Raw genomic sequence first — 8,913 nt, 5'->3', positions numbered from 1 at the left:
TTTTTTTTTTTAAATGGTATCTCGAGGGTTTCCAGTGACGATTTGAGAAACAGCAAATGGTGCCAATGGTCCGTTGTTAACAAGTAACCATGCAGGAAGTAATAGGTAGTACTACATTAACACTTAACTTAATACTATTAACTAATAGAGAAGCGAGATTAACTAAGCAGTAAGTAGTAGCAAATTTAGGACAAAGGTAGTTCCTTATTAGATATTTGATAATTATTAAATAAAAATATCCTCATTGAGAACTACTTGTGAACTAATTATCAAATATCTAATAAGGAACTACCTTTGTCCTAAATTTGCTACTACTTACTGCTTAGTTAATCTCGCTTCTCTATTAGTTAATAGTATTAAGTTAAGTGTTAATGTAGTACTACCTATTACTTCCTGCATAGTTACTTGTTAACAACGGACCATTATTCTGAAGTGTTACCACAACAACTAATTAACATATTTAAATATTTATATAAATTCATAATGAAATCAATCTATACTGACGCAAAGTTGACAATTAAATAAATACATTCAAAGACAATAAATAAGCGACAAGATGCACATTTACCTGTGCGAAACCCAATAACTGTGTCAAGCACATAGAACAAGTCACAGATATAATCCAATGTGAGCCATGTTGACTAAAACTTATTTTCAGTTGCGTAGAAACATGTCTTTTTAACAGTACAAAGATATTTTAACGTCAGTTCTCGCACAAGCGTAATGACTTCTTAGCAAATGAACTTGCTTTAGGACTTGAAATCCAAAACGTATCTGCATATTTTGAATATTTTTTAGAACTAAAATGTTATTGTTTTTGTTAATGTTGTCATTTCACAGTTACACAATTCTCTAAAATTAAGTTATTTATTATAAAATATATACTGCATAAATTGGTACAGATGTAGCTCAACATAAAGTAGTCAAACCTCTGTGTTTTCCTATACCTGAATATTATGATGACCCAGTTATAGCAGATATAGGAAGCATCATAATTGTAATAAAAGCAACCATGTGTAGTAAAAATCTTCAGATGGATCAATTATCCATTCCATCCAACTGAGAGATTAGAAAATTGTGTTAGCGTTTTTGTGTGTATTCTTTTATATAAACATGACAAAGAATTGATTATTTCTTTAATTTGTGTGTGTTTGGAACATAGTTTGTTGTCAGAAATAAACTTAATAATGCTTATACATTATAACATTACGGTAACAAATGTGATTTAAAAAAAAAACAACTAAAACTCACTTTAGTTTTGGAGTCTCCTCTTTCTTCTCTTTTGCTTCTTGTCCCTTATTTTCTTCCTCTTCACCATTCTTGTTCATGCGTTGTCATGCGAAAAGCCTTGCCCATCGATTTGTTCATGTTTAGTATTTACAAAGAAAATATGAAGGTAAGAAAGTTAATAACAACATTATGAAACAGATGAAGGAAACACAACCATTGTTTGACCACATAGTTGTGTCATCATAACAAACAACCCCACCCATATAACAGAGGTACTATGTGATGCTCATTGCCATGACAACATTCCTCCAGAGGAACAGGTGAGCAGTTTCCTCCTGGCTCAGCAATCTGTATTAACCAATCAGATTTCTGCAAACTCTGTGGGGTAGCTGAGGAAAGGTAACTGTAATGGAAAATAGAAAATAATACTTCCAAAATGATCCATCAAGTGTCTAAAACCTTTCAGCTTACAAACACAAAAAAATAGCTCTATTATGTCCGAATACTATAATAGGCTATATGCAGTAGTAAGCATAGACTTTATGATCAATGAAGTATTTTGAAATAGAAATATCTTTTTATTATTTAAACTGTCAGGGAAGGAAAAAAATCCATCATCTATTACCACTTGGTGGCAGCATTTATATCAAAGGTTTTTTGTTCTGCACAGCGTTGGACTCATTTTACCTACCATGCTGTGGCCAACTCATGAAAATTAATTAGGCACAGTGTCTGGTCGCTCTTTAAAGGCAGAGCCGTTGAGAAGCTTAAAGGTTACAAACCAAAGCAACGTCATCGTGATCACTTTATGCTTATGACGGAGCTATATGGAAGAGAGGACGAAACATGATAGGAAGGAACTAATAGCATATCTAAAAGATAAAGGTAAGAAGAATAAGGATGTGGGATATTTATTGGGATATTTATTGGGATATGAATTTAATAGTGATAGAACAGGATATAGGATTTTATTTAATTTTTTATATAGCACAGGACTAGATAAAAGAATATAATATAGAAGATGTTCTGTTTCGGTTTGGAGTCTTAAGGGGTTCAGTGTGGAGGACGGAGGAGCTGAACACGCAGCGCCAACCGATACCTGGACTCTTGATGGCTTCAGAGTTGAGACAGAACAACTAATATAATAAAAGAAAATCCTGATTGCACAATAGCACAGTAGGTGGCGATATGCGCAAAGATTGCAACTCGCCATAAAACTAAGAAGAAGAAGAAGAACCGTCATCGTGATCTAATCAATACGCCACTTCATCAATTCTCCAATTTCCCCGGCGGTGGCGCTCCGAGCAAAACAACCGACTTCTCGCCATGGCCGCCACCCTCCAGTGTAACGTCATAGCGTCCCGTGCGCGTGGGTGTGTCCGTGGAATCTGAGGAGAAAGATGGCTACGGGACGAAGGGAGAGGTTGACAAATCTGAGATTCGCTGTTTCAGGATAGACAGGTTACGGCGGAGGACAAAGCGGAAAACGGCACTCGCTTGCGTGAGTATTTTTTGCTCAGGTTTTAACGGTCGAATCGCGCTGTGTGGTCTCGTCACCGTTCGTTTCCCGCTCGGCTCGCGAGCTCAACGGACAGCGTCAAATCAGATCTTACCCGTTGCGAGCTCAGTGCGGCTAACGGTGAAACTCCACGCAGATGAGACGAGAAATATAACTGGAAGTCAAAGAAAATATGCGTACACCCTATAAATCCCGATTTTGTTGGAAGCATCAAGAATTAGGTTTGATTTGTGTCTTCCACTTGACATAACCACATAGAATAACGTCCTATGTTAACCTTTCAGTTCCCAGTTTCTGTTAAAAAACAACACATCACTGCGTTGGGAATGTGTAGCGTGACACATACTTACACTGAAAGTGAGAAAGAGGGAGCTGCATTGGCATAAACTTGAATATGTGATTGACAGCTGGTTAGGTATTTGTAGGTCAGCTTCTTGGTATGAACCAGCGGTTTTGTTGTGGTATTTTTTAATGCGCTGTTGTAAGTGGCATTTGACCTGCACAGTATTAATATGGTGAGCGGTGTGGTCCCAGGTTTGCCCTGTAAAATGTGTATGTTGTCATAAGTGATGAACCCTAGGCTTCAAAATGACTTATGTTGTTGTGTAACGTGAGTACTCAACACTTAGCTGTGGGGCCTGTGTGAAATTGAATTATGGTGCATCATGTCAGTCCAAATAATTTATAATCATGTGGTCTATCCGTTGTAACTAACCTGTTTTTGAATGAGTCAAACCATAAGTCTTACTATGATAGTTTATTCACACATATGTGATGTGTGGTTGAAAACAATCTCTTATGAATATGATTATGGCTACAATACTGGGTGGCAGCTGTGGAAGCTGCTCCGTTGAGTCCTTCTGTTGGAATGTGTCGTTCATATGAAAGCCTGTTGAGCTTTTTATGAAGACTATGCATGAAGTCACTGTATTTTTCACCAAATGTGAGAGTAGACAGTATTCCTGATTCCCGTATTGAATAGGAGTTAATGGCAGGGTTATGAGTGGTCTGCAGAAAGTAATGATGCTCTAGTACAGGGGTGGCGAACGTCGGTCCTGGAGAGCCGCAGCCCTGCAGAGTTTTGCTTCAACCCTAAGCAAACACACCTGAACAAGCTAATCAAGGTCTGAACGGTTACTAGGAATCAACAGGCAGGTGAGTTTTAATTAGGGTTGGAGCTGAACTCTGCAGGGCTGCGGCTCTCCAGGATCGGAGTTTGCCACCCCTGCTCTAGTAGGTTCTCTGTTGATGGTGTATTATTCAATGTTTAACAGGTTTTAGCTTCGTATTTCAGGTGTAGGTGCTGGGATTCCTCAGCTAGGCCTACTCATTATTAATTACTTTTATCTAAGACCGTATTAATGATTCTCACCCTTCATCTTATTGTAACAAATTGTGTGTAAAGTCCAGTGTTATTTTAGTATAATTTAGATAATAATGTAGTTTTTAATTAAGATTTTTTTAATGTTTTCTGTTTCATTTTATTTTTAGTTAAAGATTTAGTAATTTTGTTGTTGTGTGTTTTTGTCAATTTTTTGTACAGTTTTATCTTTGTTTTATCTTTGTTATAGTAGTACATCATGTTAAACTAAATGAAAATTGCTGCCTTGGCAGCTAGCTGAAGTATAATAAGTTAAGTTTTAAAAAATATTTTATTTAACGTCAGAATTTTTTATGGTTTTAGTTAACTGCAATAACCCTGATTCAATCATACTTTTTCTCCATAAATTCTATATATTTCTAGCTACTAGAGCAACATTTCTGTGCCATAAAACCATATAAACTTTTGTGCTCTAGTGAAGATGTACTTCAGACTCTCTTGGTCTGTCTTTCTGTCTACACCCCCTCTGCACAGACTCATACACACACTTGCTGGAGTCATTTTGACCTGTTGTGTTCAGGTTTATTTCCCTTCAGCAAATGCTACAGCAGACCTAAACTCATTTCAGTGTCAGAATGACTGAAACCCAAGGAATGAATATGACCTGTAGTGCAAACAAACTTGCTCTCATTCTTTCTTTCTCTCGCTCTATTCACTTGTTCTCCTTATTATTTCCAACCGTCAGTGGTCAGTCAACACTCTTTAGTTGGATTCCATTGAATTTTGTCATTTATAGTTACTTATGATTCACCATTTTTGCCTTTATTGGCATAAATATGAAACATGCCAAAATAGAAGTAAATGCGTAGTCTAAAAATTTTAATCATAAGGAAGTATAAGCTAGGGATGCACGATATTATCGGACTGATATTGGAATCGGCCGATAATGGCTTTAAATGTAAATATCGGCATCGGCCCGATATGAAAAATTATGTCTCTATGTCTTGCCGATAAGAGGAATACGTTAACTCGCATGTGCTCAGGGTTTGCTAGCGATTAGATCATGTCAGCAGTGTGGCTCATTCTTGAAGCAAAGTTTTTGTCTGAATGATGACTAGATTCACTGGTTTGGATTGCTGCATTTAATCTGTGAAAGCACTGTACAGAATGATGAGTTAGGTGTATGATAGAGTAAACAGTAATAGCACGTGCAGCTGCAGCAGCGACAGCCTCCCCCAGGTCCTAATGCTTGTTCGGTAAGGAGTTTTAATCTGTAGGGGGCGCTGTTGGCCTAATAGTGTGGAATTTAGATTATAAGGGAAGACATTTATATAAAATCAAAAAGCAGGTAGATACTAAAATGATTGTAAGAGGAAGGAATAGGAAGGAAGAGGGGATAATAGCTAGATTAAGACTGGGTCATTCAGGGCTGAATGGTTCATTGTTTTTAATTGGTGTACATGTTAACGGCTTATGTGAATTTTGTGGTGAGAAAGAAACAATTGAGCATGCAATATATGAATGTATAAAGTATAGTGAGGATAGGAAGGAACTAATAGCATATCTAAAAGATAAAGGTAAGAAGAATAAGGATGTGGGATATTTATTGGGATATGAATTTAATAGTGATAGAACAGGATATAGGATTTTATTTAATTTTTTATATAGCACAGGACTAGATAAAAGAATATAATATAAAATATGTCCTGTTTCGGTTTGGAGTCTAAGGGGTTCAGTGTGGAGGACGGAGGAGCTGAACACGCAGCGCCAACCGATACCTGGACTCTTGATGGCTTCAGAGTTGAGACAGAACAACTAATATAATAAAAGAAAATCCTGATTGCACAATAGCACAGTAGGTGGCGATATGCGCAAAGATTGCAACTCGCCATAAAACTAAGAAGAAGAAGAAGAACCGTCATCGTGATCTAATCAATACGCCACTTCATCAATTCTCCAATTTCCCCGGCGGTGGCGCTCCGAGCAAAACAACCGACTTCTCGCCATGGCCGCCACCCTCCAGTGTAACGTCATAGCGTCCCGTGCGCGTGGGTGTGTCCGTGGAATCTGAGGAGAAAGATGGCTACGGGACGAAGGGAGAGGTTGACAAATCTGAGATTCGCTGTTTCAGGATAGACAGGTTACGGCGGAGGACAAAGCGGAAAACGGCACTCGCTTGCGTGAGTATTTTTTGCTCAGGTTTTAACGGTCGAATCGCGCTGTGTGGTCTCGTCACCGTTCGTTTCCCGCTCGGCTCGCGAGCTCAACGGACAGCGTCAAATCAGATCTTACCCGTTGCGAGCTCAGTGCGGCTAACGGTGAAACTCCACGCAGATGAGACGAGAAATATAACTGGAAGTCAAAGAAAATATGCGTACACCCTATAAATCCCGATTTTGTTGGAAGCATCAAGAATTAGGTTTGATTTGTGTCTTCCACTTGACATAACCACATAGAATAACGTCCTATGTTAACCTTTCAGTTCCCAGTTTCTGTTAAAAAACAACACATCACTGCGTTGGGAATGTGTAGCGTGACACATACTTACACTGAAAGTGAGAAAGAGGGAGCTGCATTGGCATAAACTTGAATATGTGATTGACAGCTGGTTAGGTATTTGTAGGTCAGCTTCTTGGTATGAACCAGCGGTTTTGTTGTGGTATTTTTTAATGCGCTGTTGTAAGTGGCATTTGACCTGCACAGTATTAATATGGTGAGCGGTGTGGTCCCAGGTTTGCCCTGTAAAATGTGTATGTTGTCATAAGTGATGAACCCTAGGCTTCAAAATGACTTATGTTGTTGTGTAACGTGAGTACTCAACACTTAGCTGTGGGGCCTGTGTGAAATTGAATTATGGTGCATCATGTCAGTCCAAATAATTTATAATCATGTGGTCTATCCGTTGTAACTAACCTGTTTTTGAATGAGTCAAACCATAAGTCTTACTATGATAGTTTATTCACACATATGTGATGTGTGGTTGAAAACAATCTCTTATGAATATGATTATGGCTACAATACTGGGTGGCAGCTGTGGAAGCTGCTCCGTTGAGTCCTTCTGTTGGAATGTGTCGTTCATATGAAAGCCTGTTGAGCTTTTTATGAAGACTATGCATGAAGTCACTGTATTTTTCACCAAATGTGAGAGTAGACAGTATTCCTGATTCCCGTATTGAATAGGAGTTAATGGCAGGGTTATGAGTGGTCTGCAGAAAGTAATGATGCTCTAGTACAGGGGTGGCGAACGTCGGTCCTGGAGAGCCGCAGCCCTGCAGAGTTTTGCTTCAACCCTAAGCAAACACACCTGAACAAGCTAATCAAGGTCTGAACGGTTACTAGGAATCAACAGGCAGGTGAGTTTTAATTAGGGTTGGAGCTGAACTCTGCAGGGCTGCGGCTCTCCAGGATCGGAGTTTGCCACCCCTGCTCTAGTAGGTTCTCTGTTGATGGTGTATTATTCAATGTTTAACAGGTTTTAGCTTCGTATTTCAGGTGTAGGTGCTGGGATTCCTCAGCTAGGCCTACTCATTATTAATTACTTTTATCTAAGACCGTATTAATGATTCTCACCCTTCATCTTATTGTAACAAATTGTGTGTAAAGTCCAGTGTTATTTTAGTATAATTTAGATAATAATGTAGTTTTTAATTAAGATTTTTTTAATGTTTTCTGTTTCATTTTATTTTTAGTTAAAGATTTAGTAATTTTGTTGTTGTGTGTTTTTGTCAATTTTTTGTACAGTTTTATCTTTGTTTTATCTTTGTTATAGTAGTACATCATGTTAAACTAAATGAAAATTGCTGCCTTGGCAGCTAGCTGAAGTATAATAAGTTAAGTTTTAAAAAATATTTTATTTAACGTCAGAATTTTTTATGGTTTTAGTTAACTGCAATAACCCTGATTCAATCATACTTTTTCTCCATAAATTCTATATATTTCTAGCTACTAGAGCAACATTTCTGTGCCATAAAACCATATAAACTTTTGTGCTCTAGTGAAGATGTACTTCAGACTCTCTTGGTCTGTCTTTCTGTCTACACCCCCTCTGCACAGACTCATACACACACTTGCTGGAGTCATTTTGACCTGTTGTGTTCAGGTTTATTTCCCTTCAGCAAATGCTACAGCAGACCTAAACTCATTTCAGTGTCAGAATGACTGAAACCCAAGGAATGAATATGACCTGTAGTGCAAACAAACTTGCTCTCATTCTTTCTTTCTCTCGCTCTATTCACTTGTTCTCCTTATTATTTCCTGGTCAGTCAGGTCAGTCAACACTCTTTAGTTGGATTCCATTGAATTTTGTCATTTATAGTTACTTATGATTTGCCTTTAAGTCTCTATTAAATAAATTAGGGATGCACGATATTATCGGACTGATATTGGAATCGGCCGATAATGGCTTTAAATGTAAATATCGGCATCGGCCCGATATGAAAAATTATGTCTCTATGTCTTGCCGATAAGAGGAATACGTTAACTCGCATGTGCTCAGGGTTTGCTAGCGATTAGATCATGTCAGCAGTGTGGCTCATTCTTGAAGCAAAGTTTTGTCTGAATAATGATTAGATTCACTCTTTTGGATTGCTGCATTTAATCTGTGAAAGCACTGTACAGAATGATGAGTTAGGTGTATGATAGAGTAAACAGTAATAGCACGTGCGGCAGCAGTGACAGCCTCCCCCAGGTCCTAATGCCCATTCGGTAAGGAGTTTTAATCTGTAGGGGGCGCTGTTGGCCTAATTCTAATTAAATTAAAAGTAAAATAGCCTACACAAATAACATTTAGACTGTGTTTCTGATTAAATAAAGCAGTTATTGATGTCATAAAATAATGAGTATG

The 8,913-nt window shown here is 38.0% G+C and overlaps 1 protein-coding gene across 2 annotated transcripts in view; it reads left to right on the top strand.

Moving 5' to 3' along the window:
• Positions 1-2,611: 2,611 nt before the first annotated feature.
• Positions 2,612-8,913, top strand: part of LOC107719813 (FTS and Hook-interacting protein homolog) — a 31,095-nt gene continuing 24,793 nt past the window's right edge. The window contains exon 1 of one of the 2 annotated variants that reach the window (XM_016527349.1): positions 2,612-2,731. The gene's annotated coding sequence lies outside the window, so the exon portion shown is untranslated. Of the gene's footprint in view, positions 2,732-6,130; positions 6,251-8,913 lie in introns of those variants that run through there. The other variant, XM_016527348.1, reaches the window with a different exon arrangement.

The sequence above is a fragment of the Sinocyclocheilus rhinocerous genome, unplaced genomic scaffold (genome assembly GCF_001515625.1).
Source record: "Sinocyclocheilus rhinocerous isolate Xijiao unplaced genomic scaffold, SAMN03320098_v1.1 scaffold421, whole genome shotgun sequence".
Lineage (NCBI taxonomy): Eukaryota > Metazoa > Chordata > Actinopteri > Cypriniformes > Cyprinidae > Sinocyclocheilus > Sinocyclocheilus rhinocerous.
Note: the sequence above shows the minus strand (reverse complement) of the source record. Positions and strands in the feature narration are given on the sequence as shown.